Consider the following 27,124-nt stretch of genomic DNA (forward strand, 5'->3'; position numbering starts at 1 on the left):
ATTCTGCTCAAAAAATTCTACTCAACTTTAAAATGTTGGTAAGTCATTTAAAATTTAAAACACACACACACACCACACTAGAGTGGTCAAAGGAAACATATATACAACCCTATTGGGTGTCATTTTGTAACTTTCCTTGCAGTTCAACCTTCGACTTGAAAAAACAAACTGATACTGAACAAAGTTAAATAACTTGTCGAACATTACACAGCAAGTCAGAGTAAGAGTTGGGACTAAAATTCAGTCCTTCTAAGTTTAGCTAATGTTCCTTCTATGTCAGGAAGGGAACACTTAGAGATACACTTTAAAAAATGGGTAAGACTGTGAGAAGAGAGAGCGTTCTGGGCTGAAGGAACCCCCAGAGCAGGGCCTCACGTATCGTGCAATCAGTGAAACCAGGCGATTTCTGAAATGTGGCAGGAAAATGAACTTGAGCTTATGAATGAGCAGAACCAACCATTCATTTGCTTTCCACAGGCGGTGCTGCAGAAGAGGAGCAAGACAGGTTAAGGGCGATGAATTATGACCGCTGCTCACGACTCCTGCTGCGTGGTCTTTGTAATTCATTTATTCAAATGCATTTGTTTAATAGCTGCTATATTCTACATACTGTGGGGAATATCAATGTAAAGACATGTTTTCTGACATTCAGAAATGGAAAAAACATAAAAAGTAAAGTTAACACACATTTGATATAGATAGAATCAAGATGCTAACTACAACAGCAACAAAACAGTTTACCAGTAATGTTGATCGCCTTCTTAGAATGTAGCTGGGCTTTGGGGACTGATTGGAATGGGGCAGGCAGCTTAAAAACTGTCCCGTGAAGTTTTACTGCTGGCTTGTTTCTGATCAATTTCCTTGTAGCAAGTAGAGACATTTTAAATTATGCTGTTAACCTTACTGTATGCTTGATATTATGTTTGTCGATTTAAAATTTAGACAGTGCAGCATTTAAACACTTAAAGGCATCATTGAGCACTTCAGTCATGGTGGGTGGAAGAGAGTTCCCATCTTACTCTTCTTCTCTTTGTTCTATCATTAGGCCTCTTCTCTACACTCACTTCAACCATGATGGACAGCTTTGAAAGGGAAATATTCAAAGAGGATTTGTTCAAGGGGAGACAGGCAGCCCCCCTAAGTCATATACAAACCGTGGCACAACACAGGACTTTCTTTAGCATAGCTGAGAGGTCTTCCTGCTGCTTTTCTTTCCCTCCCGAGCCTGGAGAAGATTTGTTAGACCTACCTTCTCTGGAAACCATAGACTAGACTAATTAGGTAAAGGTTATGGGAAATGAAGTTCAGGTGTCAATTAGGCAGACTTGAATAAGCAAAGTCTTGATTGTATTGGACAAAAAAGAAAATTGTGTCTGGTACTGTTTCCCAGTTGACAATTAAAATTATTCACATTTTCCACTATATCTTCCAAACACCCTCTATTTTTAACAAGAGGAATTTTTCTTTTTCTATTTTTAACAGGCTTTTCTACTATAATAGACCCTACTTCATAATTACTGAGTTTGTGCTACTATCTATTCATGTATTGGTTTTAGATAAACATAGACATACAGTAATTATCTTTTTTTAGGTAAATGACTAATAGTTCCATTTATGTTTTCTGATATATGAGAAATGTTGATTTTCTCTGATGCAAATCCTAGGTTTGCATGTGAATTGACCACATGCCGTATCCTTTTGTACATACGTAATACTGAAGTGTCCTCATTAGATGATCTTTTCTCTGTCTGGGATTAATATAACATAGTGATTTGAATCCTGGCTCTGCCTCTTGCTAGCTGTGACCTTAGGCCAGTTACTTAACATCCACGTGCCTCAATTTCTCCAATTAAAAATGGGGATGATATGTGCAACTATGACATCCAACTATCTACTGGGGCTTTGGGGAAAAAAATGAGGAGGATTGGCAATAGATGTTAGCTGAGAGCTGGTCTTCCTCAGCAAAAAGAGGAGGATTAGCATGGATGTTAGCTCAGGGCTGATCTTCCTCACAAAAAAAAAAAAAAAATGGGGATGATAGTAATAACAATTTCTCATAAATTTTTATAGGAATTAAGTGAGTTAACATTATAAAACATCTAAACAGTGCCAGACACATAAGTGCCATATGCATGTTTGTTAAATAAATAAAATACTTTTCCCTATTTTACATGTATATGCAAATACCTTTCTAACTCCAAATTTCTTTTCAACTAATAGACTATTTACCTTCTTTTCCTTCTCTTCTTCTTCCCACTATTCTCATATTAGGCTTTAGAGGAGAATAAAATAAGAAATTACCTGGAAAGATTGGCCTGTGTGTGCCACCTTTTCAAACCTGAAAATACAGATCGTATCAGCATACTTTGGAAGTATGTAACAGAAAATTCAGTTCAATCCCACTAGTTTAAATTGGCTCACAAAGTAACATAGAAAGGCAGGATGGGTTTCAGGGCTGGCTTAACACCATGAGTACAACTCCTTTTCTTTGCAGTTTCCTTGGTTTTGTTCCTTCTAGAGTGATGGGATTTCCTTAGGCTGATTTGCCTCTTGGTGGTAAAATGCCTTTTAGAGGTTCTAGGCTCCATATAATGGAGAAGATGCAAGTATTCTATTTTGCTTCTAAAAGCTAAGAAGCTTCTTATCAGAAACATCCAGAAAACCCTCCTTCATGACTCATTGGTCCTTATTAGGTTACAAGCTAATTCCTGAACCAATTTTTGAGGCTAGGGGACTACCACAAACTAATTGGATTAGCTGAACCAATCTCTAGCATGGGGAATGGGATTACTTTTAGATAAGTAAGGCCCAACTCTGGTGCCGGGGTCCATCAAATTTCTTTTAAAAACATTGGTAATTGGGGCCAGCCCTGTGGCTTGGTGGTTAGGTGCGCACACTCTGCTGCTGGCGGCCTGGATTCAGATCCCTGGCGAGCACGGACACACCGCTTGTCAGGCCATGCTGTGGCGGCATCCCATATAAAGAGGAGGAAGATGGGCACAGATGTTAGCTCAGGGCTGGTCTTCCTCAGCAAAAGAGGAGGATTGGCATGGATGTTAGCTCAGGGCTGTCCTTCCTCAGACACACACAAACACAATAAATAAATAAATAAATAAATTTAAAAACATTGGTGATGGTGCGAGGAGTAGATGCCTAAGCAAGAGTGGGATTGTGTTAGAAAAGAGGAAGGAGGAATAGATACCGTGTAGACAACCATGGTGTCTACTACACAGGTTATGTTCTCTAGAGGAGGAGATTAGAAATGCATCAGTGTCAGTAACAGATGTTGAAACGAGGAAACAGTTGTGGCTAGTGCATCTTCAAATTCCATCAAGTGGTCTTTTAACTTATACACATCTTTTTTGGGATTTGGTTATTAAGAACCAGGCATAATCAAGACAACATAATTAACCTTGTCTGTCCATGGTGCTGACTTTGGCATCAGAGCTACACAAATCTAACTGTAGTTTCTGGGTTTATTTTTTCAAAAAATTTAATCACAGTTTTGAGTGTTTTTATTTTAAAATAATTTTAAACTTGTAGAAAATTTGCAAGAATAGTACAATGAACTTTTTTTCTCTGAACCATTTGAAAGCAAGTTACTGACATAATGCCCATTACGCTCCAATACTTAATGTGTAATTGCAAAAGCAAGGACATGCTCCCACCTAAATACCATATAATCATCAAAATCAGGAAATTAACATTGCTACATTACTTCTAGATGGTTGCCTACCCCCTCATGTTTTGGCAGTTGTCCCAATAATATGCTTTATAGCAAAAAGATCCAGTCAAGGACCACATGTTGCATTTAATTGTCATTTCTTTTTAATCTCCTTCAATCTTGAATCTCAGTCATCCTTGACTTTCATGACCTTTACAGGCCAATTATTTGGTAGAATACTCCTCAATTTGGGTAGGTCTGATGTTTCCTTAGATTCAGATTATGTTATGTGGCAGGAATATCACAGAAACACAGAAGCGATGGTGTGTTCTTTTTATTGCATCCTATCAGGTGGTCTATGATTTTAATTTGTTCCATCATTGGTGATATTCAGTTTGAATCTTTGATTGAGGTGGTCTCTATAAGGTTTGTCCATTCAAAAGTTACTTGATTCTCTTTATAATTAATAAGTATTTGGGGAGAGTTTCTATGCAGAGGGTAGATTAGACTTCAGGGCTAGCTTAATGCCATAATTATCTTTTTCTTTTTGCAATTTCTTTGGTTCTTTTAATATGTAAATATCTTATTCTTTGTCAAACTTTCACCCATTAATTTTAGTATCCATTGATATATTTTGGCTGAATTAATGGTATTATTATGATAATGGTTGCTAAATATTTGATTTTTCTGATTTAAGCATTCCTTCTATATTTACTAGTTTCCATTATAGTATAAGATTCTCTTCTCCCTATTTATTTATTTATTTTTATTTATATGGATTCACAAACTCCTATTTTATAAAATGGGCTGTAATTTGTTATTATTTATTTTGATGCTCGCACTGTTCTTGATTTGGTCAGTGGAAGTTCCTTTATATTGGCTTCTGTGTCAGTTTGACGTGTCCTTTTCATTCACTGAGTACTTTATTACTTTCTGGCTCAAAAAGATGTTCCAGACTCATCTTGTACTTTCCCAACTCCAGCCCCAGAATCAGACATTTCTCTAATGGGTGCTGCTTCTTTTAATGGAGAATGGTTTTAGAAACCAAGATTTGATTGCTAGATGTGCTCATTGTTATTGGGGTATCACTGTTCCTGGGATCTTTCAGTAGTCAGAGTAGAGAAAATATTTAAGTACAAACCAATATTTTGTTTCTCAATTCAGCATACCGCAAATCTAATTTTAGCTTTGTTAGAAGGATAATTCTCTTAATCATGTAGAGGATATTGGAATAACACACAAAATGCTTCCATGAAATGTCCAACTATTATTTTCATTTTTTTTTTTTTGTGGTGAGGAAGATTAGTCCTGAGCTAACATCTGTTGCCAATACTCTTCTTTTTGCTGAGGAAGATTGGCCCTGGGCTAACATCTGTGCCCATCTTCCTCTACTTTATATGGGATGCCACCACAACATGGCTTGATAAGCTGTGCATAGGTCCGCCCCTGGGATTCGAACCTGTGAACCCTGGGCTGTTGAAGCGGAGCGTACAAACTTAACCACTACACCACTGGGCCAGCCCCAACTACTATTATTTTCTAATGGCTGCTATAACAAATTACCAGAAACTTGGTGGTTTAAATAATGCAAATGTATTCTCTTACAGTTATGGAATCCAGAAGTACAAATCACTGGGCTAAGTCAAGATGTCGGCAGGGCTGATTCCTTCTGGAGGCTGTGGGGGGAGAATCTGTTTCCCTTTTCTAGAGGCCACCTGTATTCTTTGGCTCGTGGCCCATTCCTCCGTCTTCAAAGCTCATGCCTCTAATCTCTGCTTCCCTCTTTCAGTCTCTGCGTCTGGCTTGCTCTCTTTCTGCTCTGACTCCTCCTGCTTCACTCTTATTAGGACCCTTGTTGGCCTACCCAGATAATCGCCTCATCTCAAAATTCTTAATTTAATCACACCCACAAAGTTCCTTTTACCACGTAGGGTGGCATATTCACAAGTTCCAGGAATTAGGACATGAACGTCTTTGGAACCACTACCACACCAACACTCAGCTAATCAGTTTCAACTTTCTAACTACTTGTGTATAATAAATTTCACTTTTGAATTGCATTAATCAGGACACTTTCATTTGCAAGTGTTATTAAAAAAAACTCAATTTGGCTTAGACAAAAAAAGGGGCTTTATTGGTTCCCCTAAATGAAAGTCGCAGGGCTATGTTCCATAGACCCTGTTGTATCCAAGGGGTCAAAGATGTTGACAGGAATTTTTCTCTCCATCTTGCAGCTCTGCTTTCTTTTGTGTTTATTCTCAGCCCGGCTCTCATCTTCTGTGGGCAGGATGGCCTCTAGTAGCTCCTGGATTTATTCTTCCATTTTGGAACCCCAGGACATAGACAGATTTTTCCCCCTATAGTGTCAATAAAATCTAGTTAGTGAGTTTCATTGATCCAATTTTAATGGGACTCTGTAAATCAAAATGTTACCTGCTCTTACTGAAACTGCAACCATTTTGTATATTTTTAGTTTATTTACCACTTGATATATTATTAGCTTATTTGTTTATTTAAGGTTTGTCTCAACTTCTCCTCTTTTGCTCTATCCCCCTCCTTCTTTTTTCCTTCCCTTCTTTTTCAATATTCTCCTAATTTCAAAAAGAATCAGATAGTATACCTGTATAATTTTTGTTGTTTTTTAAGTTTCTCTTTTAACATTTTTTACTTGTTTTTGGAGATAAAAATAATTTAGCAATAAAATATGATTGTAAGGTTTATTGCAGTTGATAATTTAATTATTTAATAATGACTTATTAATTAACTAATTTGTTAATTATTAAATTTAATAAATTAGTTTTTGTTAAAATTATTTTTATAAAAATGCATTTAAGTAAATTGTTTAAAAAGTCCATTTCTTATCGTGTGTTAGTGAACCCTGAGGTAAGAAAAAAATGCATGGTTGCTAAAGATATTTAGAAATAAAAATATATGAAAAATATGTTTATATTAAAGAGGTTAAAAGCATCATATGCTGTTAGCAGTTTCTGTGGTGTTGATTTCTTTGGTTTTTGTGTTGCTGTTTTCTTTTGTTTCTATAATTGAAATATTTATGATGTGTAAATAGATTTGGGCCACCTGCTGATTTGAATAAATTAGATATAGTATCTTTACTTCTAGCTCTTTTTCAGGATTTTCTAGTATCAAATATCCTATTTTTTAAAAAAATAATTTTATTTATTTATTCCCCCCCCAAAGCCCCAGTAGATAGTTGTATGTCACAGCTGCACATCCTTCTAGTTGCTGTATGTGGGACGCGGCCTCAGCATGGCCGGAGAAGCGGTGCGTCGGTGTGCGCCCAGGATCCGAACCCAGCCAGCAGCGGAGTGTGTGCACTTAACTGCTAAGCCACGGGGCTGGCCCCTCAAATATCCTATTTATTTTCAGGAATAAGCACATGTCAAATTCAAACAAACCCAAGCTTATGTGAGTAATAAAACACACATTTTTAAAACTCAACTTTTCATAAAGTAAGCTTTCTTAACCTCTTCTAATATTCTTTTTTTTTTTAATTTCAAAATCTGTATTGAACTTTTAATTTAATTTAACCACACCTTTTAAGTGTTTTAATGCTTCTTTAATCAGAATCTTTACTCCTTTGAGGGAGAGGGAAAGAGAAATGGACACATAGATGGAGCTTAATCAATACCTTTAGACTGATTGATATGCATATTATAAAGCTGAAGTCTGTTACTTAACAATGCCTCTTTAATTGAAGATCCATAACAAGAACTTGCCTTTTTCCTATTGTGGATATCCAATTGTTATTTGACAGACTGTGACTGTCATACTTGATGCATTGTAGTCTACAGATGCTATTATATTTTGCCTAATAAAAATAACACTTTTCTTTTGGTTTAGTGTAGAATCATTATATTGAAATAGTGGGACACAGAGGGAGTGTGCAATCACGAGGCAGCTTAATTTTCATCTCCCATTATTCTATACTACTTTTTCTGTGGGGCCAATTCTCCTCTTGCTCCATGGATAAACTTAAAGCTGGTTTCATAACTTTTCAGGTTACTTTTTGGTCCTGCGGACAATCTCAGGTCATTCAAATATTTATTTGCATGAAATAGAATTTTTAAGTTCATTGAAGTTAAAGATTCTCCCCTTCTTTAGATTGGCCACCAGCTGTGGAAAGAGGGGCCTAGTTAGCGTCTTTATTTCTCCACAGAGTGCTTCTCCTCCTTCCCCACTCTTGAGGTTGCCTCTCACTCTTTTTCTAGAGTTGAAAGAGGTGTGGGGAAGGCAGATATATTTATGGACACTACTTGTCTGGCACTGATTTGTGTTGGTTTCCTCTGGCCATGGCAGATGTGTAAAGTCAACTTTTACTGGCAAAAGTGTTCTGTGTGCCCTTTGGAGAGCACTGCACCTTCCCTCCTCCATCATTGGAGATACTGCACCTACCTTTCCCTGATGCTGAGGAATACATTTTCTGGCTGACTGTGTATAGCTCCTCCTTTAATTCTTACGAATTTAGAGGGTTTACTCCCTGCTGGATTATCTCATGTAGGAAAGCAATCTTCTTGAGCAGGACAACACCCAGGCCAATTGTCTCTTGTGTCAGGTACACATCGACTACAATGGAACAATCTCTCTTGATTCAGTCTTCAGAGAGATAGGCCAGCCATGGTCAGCCACCAGGCCAGGCAGATTTATCAGGCGTGAGTCTGATGTCAGGCAGGTGTGATCTCCAAATTCCAGAGCAAATATCTCAAGCTTTCTGACTACGCCATCAATGCCCCTCTCCACAGGCTTCAGGGTGGTGTTAGTGCATGCATAGTGGGCCACAGCAACCTCCTTCCTCCTCCTAATCTCTTCTAATCTTTGCCTTCCCTTTTCTCTTCAATCTCATTTTTTTTTTTGGCTGGAGGTGACAGATTGGCTAAGGGGTCTGTGTGACCCCACATGATCCTGGGATGGGGGAGCAAAACAGTTTCTCAGATGCCTTATTTGCATATCCAAATCCTGCTTAGGATTTGATCCTGCTTTAACCTCCCTTTGGAATGTAGGACTGGTGCCATCTATTCTCCAAATCTGAGTTATCGAGTGCTATTTAAATCCTGTCACATTCAAAGAATCACTTACTAGTTACGAACATGATCCACTGCATTTTCCTGTTCAGGGGCCAGTTATTTGACAGCTGAAATGTGATGTGGGAAAATCTAAGTTATGATCGGGTTTTTTCTGCCTATTTGACTACTGAGTATTAAATTTTGTTTGTTTGTTTGTTTTGTTTTGTTTTGCTGAGGAAGATCAGCCCTGAGCTAACATCTGTTGCCAAGCCTCCTATTTTTGCTGAGGAAGATTGGCCCTGAGCTAACATCTGTGCCCATCTTCTTCCCTTTTATATGTGGGATGCCGCCACAGCCTGGCTTGGTAAGTGGTGAGTAGGTCCGCACTCGGGATCTGAACCCATGAACCCCGGGGCTGCTGAAGCGGAATGCGGGAACTTAACTCACCACCAGGCTGGCCCCCTGACTATTAAATTTTTGTTGCTCCAGTTCCTTCATTCATAATATTCCTACTTATCTCCTGGTGAGATTACAACAATTATAGTAGTGTAAAGTGCCTGGAACTAATGTGGGGGAATCTAGTAGTTATCTGACATACATCCCATCATTTTTCTGCCAGGCAGCTATTATACAAGTGCTAACAAGTGATAATAATCTGTATCTTGTCAATGGAGAAATTGAGGCTAAAATGAATACTATTTTGGAATAACAGTGTATTAAACTTGGAATTTGGTTCCTAGAGCACTTACTTTCCAAAGTAGCTACAAAAGATCTGTAGGAGAAGAGAAAGAATAGCTTCATCCTCGAGTAAATATTTTTTACATCAAGTAGTCTGCTCGAATTTTAAGGCATTTGCAAAATAAGTGCTTGATCAAGTTCATTCTGCTCAACAATTAGCCTTATTGGTACTGTGGTTTCATTCATCAACAGTTTGTAAATAACAACAAAAACAGCTTGTTTAAAAAATCTTAAAATGCACAATTGTTAGCAATATTTATTAATGGACTACTAGGAAGCTGCAAAGAAAAATTGTCATTTTAACCATTACTTGAGTGAAAGGGGCAAATAGAATTATCGATGTACACTTGACTCCAAGATCAAGATAATCGCTTTTAAAAAAAAATATCTAGGTTAATATGTTGTGAAATTTGTACATTATTATTTCTAGAATTTGTCATTTTGTATCAAACATTTACATCTGTATACCTTTTAAGTGAGCCATTGTAACTGTAGAAATTTTTCCTTAAAAAAATAGTCAGATAAGTATGATGTGTGTGTGTGAGTTATTGCATTATTTTTTTAGTATAAAAAACCAGAAGGCTAAATGTCCATGGCTAGAGATTGAATAATAACCAGAATTTATGATATGATAAATATATATAATACAATATTATACAACCACTAAAAAGTGATGTATATCTTTATTTATTCACACTTAAATTGCTTCTCAATATATTGTTAATTGGGGAAATGTCTACAATGGATGTGGATAATATTATTCCATTATTGTAAAAAATAATATGAATATTTTTATACATACCTAGAAAATTCTGGAAGCATATGCACTTAAATTTTTGTAGTGGTTGCTTCTGAGTGGTGGAGTTCATCTACATATATATTTCTTTAATTGGGACTGAGCATTATGCTAGGAACTGGGGATACAGTGTAGAAAAAGAGGAAATTGTTGCTCTCAGAGTTTATATTCTAGATACTAAACCGAATAAAAGTAAACTAATTAAAATTATTACAGACTGAGGCAGAGAGTATTTTATACAGGCAATAGCTGTATCTTATAAATTTTGATATGTTGTATTTTAATTATTTCACAATATTTTATTATTTCTCTTTTGATGTATTCAGAACTGTGAGATATTGAGAACTGTGCTATTTAGTTTCCAAGTATTTGGGGATTTCCACATATCTTTCTGTTATTGAATTCAAATTGAATTTCACTGTGGTCATAGAATATACTTTCTATAACTTGATTCACAGCTTTTTAAAATGATAAGTAGTAGATGGGAATTAATCCTATTGATTCAGCCTATTTTCTTCTTAAAACCTTCCCTAACTCTTCTGGCCTTCTTGCCAGCTTGCTTTCTTCTCTTAAATCATCAACAAATGTTTATTCTTTTCCCAGTGTTCATTCACCCAAGTAAATGGCTATATGTCCCTTTGGGGAAAGGCCTGGGAAAATCATCACCAGTATATAATGCAGGGTCTTCTTCCTAGGGGCCTGGCCATCTTTTCAGCCAATGGGTTCCAATTCTGATCCTGAAAATCAGCTCAGGTCTGGAAAATGAGCAAAAGATTGTAAATTTTTATTGGAGCAATCACCTTCAATGTGATGTGCTGTTCCTCCATTCTTGCTCCCCTCTCCCTAACATTAGAGACGTTAACAACACCTTGGTTGGCTGGCTGTCTATTTTGCTTTTTGGTTCACCATTCTCTATTTCCCCCCCACCCCAATGCCCCAGTAGATAGTTTGTATGTCATAGCTGCACATCCTTCTAGTTGCTGCATGTGGGACGTGGCCTCAGCATGGCCGGAGAAGAGGTGCGTCGGTGCGCGCTCGGATCCGAACCCGGGCCACCAGCAGCAGAGCGTGCGCACTTAACCGCTAAGCCACGGGGCTGGCCCTCAACCATTCTCTATTAACTGTCTCAACTCCTTGCAGGTCCAGTGGCCTTGGCTACCCCTCTGACCTTGCTGGTCCTCGTAGTAATTGTAGCCTTGTGGGTCCAGCAGTTGAGCATCACACCACCTGATCTCAATTACTTCAGGATCCCATCATCTCCTCAGATAAAACTAGCCCAGTTCCGTGAAGGTCTTTCCTGCCACCATACCTGGTCTGCGAGGAGAGCTGCCACTGAACTTTTCAGTGGTGCGGGCGCCCCTCTCACCAGCACATTCCTGATGGCCTTGGTGAACAGTGTGGACTCTGGGCCCTCCCATGGAACATAATCCTCTGGTAGTTCTTCTGCCCTCACATATTATTCCACTTCTCCCAGTGTCTCTATTCCTTTCTCTATTTTCTGCTAGGACAAATCAGGCATTTCCGCTTTGTTGACAGTGGCTGTCATTTTTTCCAGCCCTCTAAGAGTCATCCCAGCAGTGAATTGGCCTGGAGCCATTGCTAAGGTGCTAAATCCTGTGTCCCAAGAAAATGCCCCCATATCACTGAATTATTGCTTTTCCAGTCTTATAGTCTTCCTTCACTTGATCAAATACCTTCAAAACCCTGTGCTAGGAGTTCTCCCTTAGCTCCTGCTGGCAAATGCTGACTAATTCTTGCAACTCTTTAGGTATATCATCTCTTTCCTCTCTTATCTGATCCATTATGTATCCCATCCGGTTCTGCTGGGTTTTACCTCTGGTAGTTATCAGCCTGGTAGATCAAATAGGAAGTTCCTGAGAGGAGCACATAATGCTTTGTGAGGGAGAGGCCTCTGCAGCATGTTCTAGCAAGGCAGAAGTGATAGCTCTTATTAGGGAAGTGTGGACCACTTGTGTAAATCTGTAGGTCTCAGGGGTTGCAGAGTCAACATCCTCAGGGGCATCCATTCGGGATGTTTAAGGGCCTTAGGTTTTCCTACCAGGAAGCTGACTTTTACATAACACACCTGCCTTGGCTGAGCATTCCTACATCTCTGGGACTCTAAGACTAACAATTAAGTCTTTAGCTTACCGCTCAGCTATGTCTGTCTGCCCTTCTTCTATTTGAGATAAGGACATCCTGTGGGTTATTAGAGAGGACATAGTGCTTTCACATTTAACCCTTAACGGCTTGTTAACATCCCTTAGTCTCTCATTATCCTTCTGCAGTGTGTCAAAACAACTTGGCAATGACTAGGATCATTTTTCAAATGCCTATCATTGCACATGGCATAGCATTCTCCTCCACCGGGACATTTCCCCAGGTTTCTACAGTTGAAATTTTAACATTTGTGCTGCCACCTTGTGTCAAGGACAATCCGTGCCCACTCTACTAACCAGATGACATCCTATTCAACTGCCAGGTAGCAGGGTAACCAACCCAAATTTTGATCTTACTGCCTTTATCTTGGTTTACTCTTGGTACAGCTGAGCTTAGTTTGAGTCATCCAGGAAACAGACACCGAGATAGGGTTAAATGTAGAAGAAATTCATTAATTAGGGAAATGCCTGGCCTCCAGCATGGCCTCAATAAAACTGTGATGGTTTCAGAGCGCTGCTGGGGCCCTGAGTGAACTGACGCAGTTACACTGCCTGCAGGCAGAGATCTGAGAGGCCCATTCTCATGGCCATCGCGTATGCCAAATGCTAGAAGAAATAAGTTCTGGACATATTTTTATTTTGAAAGCTATACAAGTGATACTAATATATATGTCTAACTTAGATACAATGGTGAATAATGAAATGAAGAAGGTTCAAAGGTAGAAAAAAGTTAATCTTGGGTGACATCGATATTTTAGGGATGGTAAATTAGGAGTCACATGGAAAAAAAGAAGTGGCCAGAAAAGTCAGATCAAAACCAGAATAAAGTGGCCTCCAGCTATTTCTCTTCATCTCCATCACCCCCGGCCTATTCTCAACCATCATCGTCTTTACTTGAACTATTACAGTAGCCTCCTACGTGGCCTGTCCACACTATCCAACCTACCAATGTTTTCTCCTGACTGTAGCCAGGGTGGTCTTTAGTGAACTATTTATATCACGTCCTTCCTCAGTTTTCATCCTTTCTGCTTAGGGTAAAATCTAAAGTCTTAAAAATGGTCTGCATTACCTAGTTTCTACCTACCTTTCCAGCTCACCTTCTGCTATGCTCACCCCTGCTATCTATATTCCAATCACAATAGCTATCCTTTAATTCTTTGATTCACTTCCCTTGTGCCCTGGAGTCTTTATATATGTTGTTGTTTTTGTCTTGAAAGCTTTCTTTTCCTTTTCCATTCCATCCTCCTCCAACACAAAAGCCAAGGAAGGAAAGAGTATCAATAAGACGACAGCAATCAATTTTTTGTCAAAACCAGCTCAAAAGTCCAGTCATTCAAAACTGAGAAATTCCCATTGGGATTATTGATAAAAATGTCACTGGTTAAGTGGGCAATAATTATTTCAATGGCATAGAAGAAGTAGAAGGCACAGGGGAGTGGGCTGAAGGATAAATAAGAGGTCAGAAAGTGGAGACAATTATTATAGACTGTCTTTGAGAAGGTTAACTGAGAAGAGATAGAATGGTGTCTATCTAAGTAGGACATAGGGTCAAGAAAAGTTTGGTTTATTCGTTTGGTATTTGAGAGACTTGGGATAGTCACATATATATATCAGAGGAAAAAATCCAGTAGAAATGGAGATATGAAGAGAAATAAGAATAGGGTATCATTGATTAAGTACAATTCCTGGGAAGTAGGATTGGATAGGATCTAAAATAAAGATGAAGGATTTGCCTTGGGAGAAAGGCACCTACCCTTTCTGTTACCAAATTTGCGAAGAATCAGCCCAGACTTGGATTTTTTTCATGTCTTCTCCCTCTTCTCCCTCTTAACAGGAATCCTGGCATCTGTCTAAGAGCAAAAGGTTTGGTTCAACATACAGGTGGCACAACTTTGGGAAAGTCACTTAATACTCTGAGGCATGATTTTCTCATTTCTCATTACTCTACACATGTTTTAGGGTAATTTTGATGACCACGTGAGTGGTCTTTTGATGTAAAAACTCTTTTGAGAGCTATATAAATAAAGGGCAATATTATGACCATTGTCACTTCAGATGAGGGGGAAACTCTTATTTGCATTTCCTAGATAATTGATTTCCTAGATAATTGATTACTTTTGCCACCTCTCTTGATGAAGGTCTTTCTTCATTCTTAATGGGAGAAACATAGTTAAGAGAGAATAGTTTATAGGTCTCTAGAAAAAAACTACAAGTTTGTAATCTGTGTGTGGTACAGAGCAGTTGGGCAAAATTGGCCTTTATATATCCAATTTTCTCACTAATAACAATTGATAGTGGGAAAAGACAAGTTTACAGATTTTTTAAATAGACTGTATTTTTTGGAGCAAGAGTTCACAGTAAAAGTCATGAGAAGGTGTAGAGATTTTCCATGTATTCCTTGTCCTGACATATGCATAGCCTCTTCCATTATCAACATCCTCTACCAGAGTGGTGCATTTGTTACAATTGATGAACCTATATCAACACGTCATTATCACGCAAAGTCCATAGTTTACATTAGGGTTCACTCTTGGTGTTGTACATGCTGTGGGTTTTGGCAAATGTATAATGACATGCATCCACCATTGTAGTATCACACTGAATAGTTTCACTCCTGTAAAAATCCTCTGTGCTCAGGTTTATGCATTTTATATATAACTTGCTGGCACAGTTGTATCCTTCCTAGCTTCATAAGATCTCTGCCAAAGATGTTCTTGAAAACATTCAAGATTTACACTGAACATAGCTTCTTTTGGAGGGCTGCACACCAGTTTTTGCAGGGCCAGCCCCAGCATACAACAAACCCTGAGTCTTGCAGATGGGAGAGGAAAGCCCTTCACCGCCTCATCTCATTGGAATTGTCTCCTCATTTTAAATTTTTGTTTCTGAGTTCCATACTTGCCTAGCACTCCCTCTATTGACAGAATTCATGAATTTCACATTTTCCCTGGGTTTGATTTTTTTCAATGGCCTTGTCCTGTGATTCCTTCTACTTGTCCTAGGGATGTAATGTTTACCCAGCATCTTCATACCAAAAGCGAACTTATAATATGAATTAATACAGTGGTTTTCAGAGTTTTAAAAACAATGTAACTCTTTATTCAAACAAAATGTCAACACATAAAACTGACAAAATCATGAGATAGCTCTGTAAAAGAAGACGTACGGGAGAGGTAGAGACTCACCCACGCACCTCGTCTTCCAGGAAGTTTATAAGATCCTGTTCCAGAGGCTGCAGGATTCCATGGACGATGAAAATTTCTGCACTAGCTTATACTAACATGGTTATTTCATCACATGAATTAATGTATAGTGCTCCTAATTGAGAAATTAACATTTGTCTTATAAAGGGTCTCTTGGAAAGAATACAATGAAACTAATTAGAGAACATTTTAGACAGTGGTAAAAATATTTTAAGGCTGGTGGGCTATACCATTTAGCTTTTTTCAGTGTTTGTAAGATTGCTCTATCCCTTCAAAGAATTTGAGGACCTCCTTTTCTTGTTTAATTTTAAAATCAGATGGAGAAAGGAGATACTATTTCTTACTTCGATATCATAAGCCCTTCGTCTCCCAATAGTTTTTCTCTGATTGTGATTCTCTGGTTTGGTGTAGTAGACAGAGAATTAGATTTAGAGCTGGGAGATATGAGTTTAAGTCTTGGTTCTTCTATATGGTCCACAACTTCTGTCTAAGCTTCAGGGTTTTTTCTAAGTTGGGGAAGATTATGACTACATCCCCTGCTCCCCCAAAATGGGAAAGTCATATCTACAAATGCATGACTTTAGTGAGAGTGACTTAGAACAATGTACAAATAGGACAAGAAGTCTGATTTTCACTGTTAATCACAGAACAACGTTCATGCAAACATACACATACTCACACACATGCACAAATGCACGCACACATATGCATACGCCATCTTTCCAACACATTTTTACCACTGCCTATTCAGAGTGACCAGAGAGGGGTAACTTCAGATTTGATGCATCTCAAGAAGCACAATTTTTAAGGCTCTTTTATATGTGGAAAGAAAACTAGATTAGACATATCTACTTGGCTCATATCATGTTGACCAATTGATATCCAGGGAAGTTAATACCTGGATAGGTGGGTATTAGGATGGGATTCCTTTAATTAATATACACCCACCAGTCCATTCAGTAAAACCTACTTAGTGCAGCTGGTAGACAGAAAGGCCAGCAAGTGAGGCAGTTTCTCATATTTGACTCCTGTTTGTTTTGAAGTGACAACTTGAATGGCCAGCTGATATTCTACAGGGCCACTTTCATCCTGTAGCTTGTTGTGTATCCATTTTAATCAGTAGAGTCTTCAGGAAACGTGTGGAAATCATCTCAGTGGCACCTGCACTTTGCCTCATTCTCCTTCCGCACTGAAACTTCAGCCTGTTTTTACTGGCAGTGGAATACACTTGTTAATCTCTGCAAATGAAACAATTACATGTTTCAGGTTTGTTCTTCAACATCTTTACACTTTTCTTTTTTACATCTTTTTAAACAATAGCTATTACTAAAGTTACAATTATATTTTGATACATAATGCTTTGCACATCTCACATGATTATTGAGAAGATGGGGTGAAATATGGTCTGAGGAAGTGCTGTTGACCTAAGTAATCAGAGGGTGTGGAATTGGCAGCACGAGTGGGCAAAATATAGAATGATGGGTCAGAACTGAAAAGAAAATGACAGGGGGTTCATAGATGAGAAATGAGGTCTAGAAAAATTGAGATTCAGGAAGGCAAAGCACATCATGGAAATATAATAACATGTTGAAAAGAATGTGAATCTTTATAGACAGATAGGCCTTGTTTTGACTTTCTCTTCTGCCACTTATTATCTGTATGACCTTGGGCAATTAACATCCCTTGGTCTTAGGCTCTTTGACCAATATGGTGAAATGGGGATATCTATCTCAGAGTACTACTGTAAAAAATAAATGAGATAATACTTTATAAATATGTGCTTGTAAGTGAGTAGACACTCAATAAACACTAGTGTGGTAGCCAGCCTCTGAGATGGCACCCAATGACCCCACCTCCTGGTATTCACACCCTGGTGCAGTTCCTTCCTACACTGTGCCTGTGTTGGTCTGTGTGACAATCAAATACAGCAGAAGCGTCACTTCTGAGATTAAGTGATAAAAAGATTGCAGTTTCCATTTGAGGTTCTCTGTCTCTCTTGGTATTACTTGCCATGGGGGAAGCCATGTTGTGTGCAGTCCCAGAGAGGCCTAGGTGGCGAGGAACTGAAGCTTCCTGCCGATAGCTCTCTGCTTGAGCTTGGAAGCAGATCCTCCTGACCCAGTCAAGCCTCGGATAACTGCAGCCCCACCTGACACTCCGACTGCAGCCTGATGGAGAGACGATGAGCCAGAACCACTGAGCTAAGCTGCTGCCCACCCAAACTGTGAGATAATAAATACTTCTCTTTTAAGTCACTAAGTTTGGGTTAATTTGTTAAGCAGCAATCAATAACTAATACATCTATTATTTTGTTAGGATTTTTTTTTTTTTTGGTGAGGAAGACTAGCTCTGAGCTAACATCTGTTGCCAATCCTCCTCTTTTTTTTTTTTTTTTTGCTGAGGAAGATTGGCCTTGGGCCAACATCTGTGCCCATCTTCCTCTACTTTATATGTGGGACGCCTGCCACAGCATGGCTTGATAAGCGGTGCACAGGTCCACACCTGGGATCCGAATCTGTGAACCCCAGGCTGCTGAAGCAGTGCGCACGAACTTAACTACTACGCCCCTGGGCTGGCCCCATCTAGCTATTATTTTGAAGATCTGGGAAGTGAGGTTTAAAATGTAAACTAAGTTGGGGCTAGTGTGGGAGTGAGAATTTTAAGTGGATTCGGGAGTGAGAAGGAAATTTAAGCCCTGGTGTCCTAAGCCAGTTTGCAGTTTGTCATCTAGTGGAGGACTCTGAGGCAGGCCTTCCCAACAGCTATGCTGTGATTGGGTGTGGATATTTGGAGATATTGATTCTTCTCAGTCCTTGGGTGGTTTGGTGAGGTCTGGGGATGCTGGGTTCTTGGGGCCGGTCACCTCTGGTCTTGAGAAGGTTTCTTTCTTTATGCCTGGGTGCCATGCAGTATTATCATTTTCTATATGTGCCATCACATGAAAACAGTCAGACAGCACTGTCACTTACAAAGCTAGCCTCTTTGCTTTGAGTACAGAGATACGAGACAGACAATTTTATATAAAATGTGAATTGTGAAGGTTGGTCTAAGTCAGAAATTTTAAATCTGGGGTCCTGTGGTCCCCTAAGATCTAGAAATGGGATTCAGAGATTCCATAAGCAACACAAAATTTTATGCATAATTGTGTGTGTCTGTTGCTGTGCCATCATGTGTGTTGATGCATTTTTCAGAGGACAAGTTTTATTCCTTTTAGCAGATTTTCAAAGAAGTCTGTAAACCAAAAGAGATTAAAGAGCACCAGATTACATGTTCGCCAAGGCCCTTTCCAGCTCTTAAATTTCTAGAATTCTAGATCTAATAGAATTGGGCTGTGGGAGATCTCTATCTGATTCAAGGTTATGCAGGGCACCTATAATTCTAGGATGGACCCTTTGGGACCAATTTTTGGACTTGTTATGTTTTCTCATAATGTGAGATTAAGAGCATGAGCTGTGGATCCATACTGCATGGATTTGAACCTTCACTGAGTGACCTTGGGGAAGTGGCTCAATCTCTCTGTGCCTCAGTTTCCTTAATTATACTAGCAGTTTTATCCTATGCAGGATAGCTGTGATGATTACGTGAGTTATCCCATGTCAAGTGCTTAGGACTGTGCCTGCCTAGCACATACTTGGTGCTCAATAACGTTTGTCATGATTACTATTATTGCTCCTGCCCCTGAATCCAAACTTCCTCCTAGCAGCTTGAATGCTTGGAACCAAGCTCAGATTAGGTCTTCCTGTATCCACAGCAGAACTGGGTTCTTGTGGCCCAGAGCTGCAACTCTGCTGTCCATGTCCCTTCTCTTGCTTGAGGAGATATGTCCCTAGCAGATGAGTGTCTCTGGGAGTTATCTGTTCATCTCGCCCTGACTTGGCAAGGACAGGTAGAGGCTGTTGTTCATCTCTATGGGTCTCAGATGTCTTCCTTGTAAAATGAAAGGGCTGAACTATACGACTTCTAAGGTCTCTTTCAGTCGTAATAATACATGAATTTATGAATAATAGAAAGAATGCACAAGTAAGTGACATTAGGGTGAAGTGGAGTGAAGGGTTACCAGTCCAATTGCTTTTTCAAGCTTTAAAAAATTGCTCTGAACATTTAGATAAAAACTTGTCTTCCAAGGGTGTCTAGATATATATTACGTATGAAACAAGTCTAGTTTCTGGAAAAATGAGAAATTTCTTAATAATTATGTTATTAAAATTTTATTCTAATTTGATACTAAATTCCATGTTCTGTGTCATGAGGATGTATCTATATCTATATATACACACTTCATCTAAATATATCTGTATGCAGCCACTATGTCAAATAAAAATGAAGTCATTATTCATGAACAAATTTAATTTGCTTTAAAACATTAATAATATTAAAATTAATATTTTCATCCAATAGTCTTACTTTTAATGTTTTTCTTTTTAAAAAGTAAAGCAACTGTTGTGGAAATGAAAGACTCAAATTGCTGAAAGTGCGGTAGAACCAATAATTAAAGTTTTAGGAAGGCAATTAAAGGATTCTAAGTAAAAAGGAATACTTCAGATTAAAGAGAGAGTTTCACCTTTCCTCTTGTCAGTATTATGGTTTAAAAAAAATAATGCCTCAAAACTGCCAGCAGAGGTCCTCAGTCCCATAGTTTATCAATTGTATTTACTGAACAATCTCTCTCCTCGTGGTATATAACAAACTGATTTCAAGGACTCATTTGTTTACTTCAAATAACTAATCATAATGAATGGTCTACAGGTTTAAACTATTAATGCAAAAGAATACATTTATATTAAAAATGCAATTAATATGTACAACAGTGCATAATGTGTTGGAAAACATACAGACAAAAGAACTAGAGAATAAAAGTGCAAGTTACATGTTTTTAAATTGATGGTTTTTAGAAAAATTCAGCAGATAAAGGTGCAGAATGGTGAGGAAAAGAGTCAACTATTATGTGTGGGTATAATTTTTTTTTAATCTTTTCAGTTTTGTTCTTTTCTTGGTTTGAATTATTCTACTTCTGGGAGAAAAATAAAAGGATTCATATAGGATCTCCTCTAGGTAAAAATTCTGAATATTCTATATTTTTTTCATTAAAGATGAATTTTAAAGAGGAAATAAAACAATCAGATATAGAAATAAGTAGTGGGAGGTTATTCTATCTGAAATAATTAGATAAGGCTTTTTGAGTTGCCAGTCTTCCTCAACTCTGTTTCTTTTTTGGCTTTACACTGAGATATCCCTGTAAATTCTTTCAAAAAGAAGCAGTTAATAAGGTGACTGCCAGAGAAACTTGGGTATGCGTCTTGATAGAGCTTATTAGCTCCCTGGTGTTGCATTAGGGGTTAGTTGACAATATATGTGCAAAATATCAAAACTTTACATTTGATCATAAGAAGACAATTAAATTTCAAGGCAATGGCCAAGGCTCAGTCTCTCTGGGCCTCAGTTTCCTAATCTAATCTTCCTAATCAACTTCCTAATGCCTGGGGTGTGGTTGTGGTTATGGAGGGCCTGTTTCAGGGAGTGGAGGCAGAAGGGTGTAACTAAATGATCTGACATAGACATAAATGCTAGGCAGATTAAGTAGGTATTATCTCATGGCCAAGAAGTAATATAATGGAAGTTAGATAAAGAAAAAGGAAAGATTCTAAAGAATGAAATTATGATAATCTCAAAGTAAAAGAAAAGAGAAAGACATTTCTGAGTCTTTTCATTCTTTTTAATTCTTCTTGAGTTTGCTTACGTTTTCTTTTTTTCTGATATTCTCTGCTCCCTACCTTTTTTTGTGGCCCCTGGCTGCCTTGAGAATTAGAGTCTTTTGAAATCAAACTAGAGACAAGCTAATGGAATATGGGAGACATTCTTAGCCTTTCTCAAGAGTTGATCTAGAAGACTCTATCTATGAAAACTAAACAGCCTTTTAATATTTTTTTTTAAGGCTTCTGCAGAGAAGGGGTGGGTGGCACTTAATTAAATTCATGGTAGCTTCTAGAGCAAGTAAACATCTTTGGAGAAGGACTTGTTTATCTTCCTTCCTTCTATACCTTAACCAGCAAGAATGAACTGAGTGAGAAAGAATAACCAAAAGGAATGCTATTGTCATTTTTAATTTGTTTGTTGAGTGTGACTGTCCACTTTCTTTCTAAAAAGCAGGCTCTCAGATATTCTCAGTGCTACACAGAATGATTTGAGTAACTAATTTTCACGTGCATGATAATAAAATAGGCATAGACATGCATAGAGGTTTTCAGAGCTAGTTATCAAAGGCTTTGGTATACATAAAGATGTTTGGGGTATATGTAGTGTTTTATTAATTCAAATGTTGCATGTACATAGCACAGCATCTTTCCGGTGCATTAAAAATGCTGTTCAAGTGTATACATTTTATTAATCTCTGTCTTTTCCTTTCTCATAAAATTCTTTAAGTGCTACTCTTTGTTTGAGGCATTCCATTATACCCAATATTTCTACGAACCACCTCTGAATAGTAATAACTATCTCTAAAATATTTGTTGACCAAGTAAAATTATTATATAACATATTGCGAAGAGTTATAAAGAAACTCATAAACATATCTGTTTTATATACAAATTAGATCTTAAGAGCATATCCAACCATATTATAGAACCCTTAAAATAACATTTTGTTAGACTCAAGCTTTTATGTATTGTTTTGCAATTATACTCATATGCATTCTTAAATTCTCTCCATATAGAAAATGAATCTGTAAATTTCATGATTCACATTGGTAAATTATACTTCAATTCTTGGCTGTTATCCTAGTCTGCTTTGGTGTTTTTCTGTGACTTGATGAAGTTGAGGGGGTTGGATTTTATTTTCTCATTTCTCTATCTCTAAGCAACAGCAAATATCTTAAACTATGGATTAAAAAAATTTGATCCCCTTCTTGCTAACTAAACTCAAATAATATAAATCAGACTACCCGTTTATAGGGTAGGGCATTCATTGTTCAAGAGGCATGAATGTTCTTTCTTCTGTATTTCTTAATTAGTGGGGCTTCTAATCTAGTGTGGTGTTTACTAGTCTTTAAGGGAAAAGAAAAGGCAGGAGAGCTGACCATTGTCCCTAAGGGACTGGCATTGGAAATGCACTAAACATTGCCCAGAGCGTGATGAGAGCAACTTATGTTTCCTTCCTTACACATGTAAATGTTACAAGACACATCCGGATTGCAGTATAATGGAAATTCTGAAATTAGTTTTAAGAAGTGAGTTTGGAAGTATTATTTTCTTTTAGTGCTTGAAAATGTAATCTAGAATACCCAAGGAGTACAACCATTCATTTCCACATATTTCAGAGCCATTTTGTACTCATTTACTCCTGTTAGTTCCTAGGTGGTGAGTTACTCACAGTCTCTTAATCTTTCTCATTTCGTTAGTTTTCAGTTTTGCTCATCAAATATCTTCAATGATGACTGCTTCTTTTCCATAGAGAAATGCTGATGTGCTCAGGCTGTTACAGAGAAGAGTGGAAGGGGGAAAGAAATGGAGAGAAAGCTAATGGACAATTTCTCCCCCAAGGCCACCTAACTGGCAAAAGGATGGATTGGTTCCTAAGTCCCCACATTGGGGTTAGACTTTGGCATTCTAAAAGAAAGTGATAGTGGTGGTGCTGGAAAAATTTGATCTTCTGGTTATATTAAAAATAGAAATAAATTTTAAAATGAAGTTTGAATTTTTAATTTTCACATTAATATTTGTTGCCAGTTCCCTTACATTAGATGGGCAAGAAGAATTATTCTGAAACCAAACCAAGCCAAACAGAAACCAAGAAAACTTATGTTTTATGATTGTGCTAAGAACCTTTACACTGAGATAGAGACAAATATCCTGGGCCAGTATCTAGCCCTGATCATTATTATTATTATTTTAAATCATATTTTTATGTCATTCTATCAGTAACTCAACACAGGTATGTGTGTGAATAAGGAGATTGTAGTGTTCTTTTGATAAAGGGACAATTTGTAAATCTTCTCCTGCTCCTAAAATCATTTACTCCTTTTGGGTATTTATTATTTCTACTTTCTGAAAAAACATATGAATGCTAATCTCTTTCCAATGTTGTACTAACTTTGCCAGGATGGAAAAAGGGTTAAATCAAAGAAAGGTTAAATTTAACATTTGTTAAATAAGCATCAGATTAGATATGGTGGCACAGGGGATGAGCTGACTGGTAGGTATCCCATTGCTTCTGCTTTTATTCAGGTCTTGTTCCTAATGTATGGCCAATAGTGGCAGTAAGACTGAATCTCCTTTTCAGCATTTTCTGGTGGCGGTGGTGGGGGAATCTGGGAGGGAGTTGGTCCGTCTTATGATCAGACTGTTAAGGTTGGTCGACATTTACAGAGGAAATGAAAAGTTCAGAAAGGGAAGGTTCTGGTGGCCGGAAAAGATGGGAAGGAAGCTCATACCATATCAGTCTATATATTTGCCTCTCTCTGTAGTTTTGCTCTTCTACCTTTATCTAAAATGTATGAAGAATTACTTGGGGCAGAATATTGATAGGTCTATTTTCTAAATTGATTATTTTGTAATGCTAAGGCTTAAAAAGTAATTAAGGTTGACAAGGGGCTGGTGGAAAAGGATATATTTGTTTGTAAGCTCTTTTCTTCAAGCTTCCCTATTCTTTTCATTTTAGAAAATATCATGATAAATATTTTCCTGCACACTTAATTTTTTGTTATTTAAATGTTGTCACTATTAACATATAAAATATTTTATTTCAAATTTCATTAATTATGAATGAATATTAATTTGAAGAGGGGCTTAACTGAAATTCACCTTTATGTTTTCAATGAAAATTTTGCTAAGAAAATTAATAGTAAGTGAAATTTCAATGGCATATCTACCTAATTAGGCAAAATAATTATTTTCAGCCTAAAAGTTTAGAAACACTCTAAACTTAATATAGTATAATTGCTATTTATGAAATAAGTATATAAATTAGATTTCAGGTACTTCAATAATTTAATTAAAATTATTTTTATCTATTCATTAAAGTAGGACTGTAATGTTGAGTAGCTCAGTTAATGTAAACAACTGGATAATAAAGCCATACACTTAAAATTATACTATATTTATAATTAGATATATAATAATGGACACTTTTCATTAGATAAGATAGTTTTTTTACAATTAATAAAAACTTGATGAAGTTTTACAGTACCAGTTTTTCAAAAGACAGTAAAGGACAAGGAAGATTTGGAAACACATCAGTTTATTCTTTCGTTAACTCCTTACAGTTAAAAAGATTACATTAGAAGTTACTTCTACATGCTGAAGTATAATATTGGCAAAATATTTTAAAGTATCCTTAGAGATTACAGTATTGCTCATGTAAGTAATTGCTGGAAGTGTGGGTACTTTGATTATTTTTAATAGAAAACACTGCACAGTATAAACATAGTATCAATGCTGCAGTAGTACAAAAACAGTATAATAGTACAAAATAGTATTAATTCATCTTGCGGCATTGATTGAGTCACTAAGCATCTCTGAGTCTCAATTTTCTAATCCAAAATGTGAAGAATTTGGACTGAATGATCTGTAGGGTTACTTGTAATTCTAAAGTAATCTATATCTATAATATTACTATCACATAGCCTCAAAGAACATCAGTGTCATGTAATTTTTAAGGGTGTATTTATTTAAAACAGCAAGACTTCTGGGATATGAGTTTATTCATAAGGTTAGTTTATTAGATCAAAACATTTCATTTTGAGGAGATTGCTGAGATTGCATGATTGTTACTATTCAAGGAAAAGCTACTTTATTCCCTGGCAGAGGGAATGATATGCTATCTGGAAGTTTCATTCTGTTGCTGGCACTCACATTTTAGGGACACCTGGAGAAAGCAAAGTGGCTTTTTCATATTGGTTGTAGTTGGTACTGATGGTACCAAAGGATGTAATCAGTTATTTGGAGTGAGATGTTCAATACTTTCCTTCCTGCATGCAACATTTAAAAAACCTTGCTTGGAAGAGAAGTTTATTTTTCATACAGGAGCTGGTGATCCTTTTGAAATGGAATTATCTTCTTGTTGTCATGGCAACATAGGATTCCATGTTCCTGCTTTCTACAATGTGTATTTCTCTGAGTCTGATTGTAAGTGTTTTATTCATTGGTGGCAGTGTGTGGTACTGGCATCAAGAAAACAGATCAGTCAGATGACATCTATAGTGCCTATCAACTTTGTTTTTTGGTTTTTTATTGAAGCATAGTTGACATACATTATTATGTTAGTCTCGGATGTACAACACAGTGATTCGACATTTATATACATTATGAAATGATCACCACAGTAAGTCTAGTAACCATCTGTCACCATAGAAAATTTTACAATATTATTGACTATATTCCCTATGCTGTATATTTATATCCCCGTGACTTATTTATTTTATAGCTAGAAGTTTGCACCTCTTAATCCCCTTCACCTATTTTGCCCAATCCCCCACTTCCCTCCCCTCTGGTAACCACCAGTTCTCTGTATCTATGAGTCTGTTTCTGTTTTGTTTTGTTTGTTCATTTGTTTTGTTTTTTAGATTCCACATATGAGTGAAATCATACAGTATTTGTCTTCCTCTAACTTATTTCACCTAGCATAATACCTCTAGGTCTATCCATATTGTTGCAAATGGCACGATTTCATTCTTTTTTATGGCTGAGTGATATTCCTTGTGTGTGTGTGTGTATATATATATATATATATATATATATATATATATATATATCCCCCCCAACTTCTTTATGGTATATAGAAGTGTCCGTCTATCGATGGACACTTAGGTTGCTTCCATATCTTGGCTATTGTAAATAATGTTTCAATTAACATAGGATACATATATCTTTTCAAATTAGTGTTTGTGTTTTCTTCAGATGAATATCCAGAAGTGCAATTGCTGGATCATATGGTACTACTATTTTTAATTTTGGGGGGAATCTCCATACTGGTTTTTTTTTTTTTTATTTTGTGAGGAAGATTAGCCCTGAGGTAACATCCCTTGCCAATCCTCCTCTTTTTGCTGGGGAAGATTGGCCCTGGGCTAACATCCATGCCCATCTTTCCTTTACTTCACACGGGATGCCTGCCACTGCATGGCTTGGTAAGTGGTGCATTGGTGTGCGCCTGACAAGATACTGAATGACTCCACGTGAATAGCTTCATATATATGCATATGAATTTAATATGCATACAAATCTCCTGGGAATATTGTTACAATGAAAATTTTGATTCCATAAATCTGGGACGCACAGGGGAACTTTTAGATGACGGAATCATTCTGACAGTACTGTGGCGGAGAATAAATGATTCTATGCATTTGTCAAAGCCCACAAAACTGTGTAGCACAGAGTGTATGTAATACGTGCAAGTTTAAAAAAAAATCAACCCATGTGACTGAGTATCCCAGGATGGAATGCAAACTGTGACAAATGAATCTAACATTATTATAAATTTATGATATCACCATACTGAAGGGGGTTGGGGGGCAGAAGCTAACTTGAGTAACTTTGGAAAACGGGTGTTTTGAC

The 27,124-nt window shown here is 37.3% G+C and overlaps 1 long non-coding RNA gene across 2 annotated transcripts in view; it reads right to left on the reverse strand.

Annotated features, from left to right (window-relative positions):
• Positions 1–2,321: 2,321 nt before the first annotated feature.
• The window catches only part of LOC131402481 (uncharacterized), a 32,826-nt gene continuing 8,023 nt past the window's right edge, over positions 2,322–27,124 (reverse strand). The window contains exons 3-4 of one of the 2 annotated variants that reach the window (XR_009218700.1): positions 14,132–14,224; positions 2,322–2,338 (exon numbers count right to left, since the gene is read on the reverse strand). This is a non-coding gene — a long non-coding RNA (uncharacterized LOC131402481). Of the gene's footprint in view, positions 2,339–14,064; positions 14,225–27,124 lie in introns of those variants that run through there. The other variant, XR_009218699.1, reaches the window with a different exon arrangement.

The sequence above is a fragment of the Diceros bicornis genome, unplaced genomic scaffold (assembly GCF_020826845.1).
Source record: "Diceros bicornis minor isolate mBicDic1 unplaced genomic scaffold, mDicBic1.mat.cur scaffold_111_ctg1, whole genome shotgun sequence".
Lineage (NCBI taxonomy): Eukaryota > Metazoa > Chordata > Mammalia > Perissodactyla > Rhinocerotidae > Diceros > Diceros bicornis.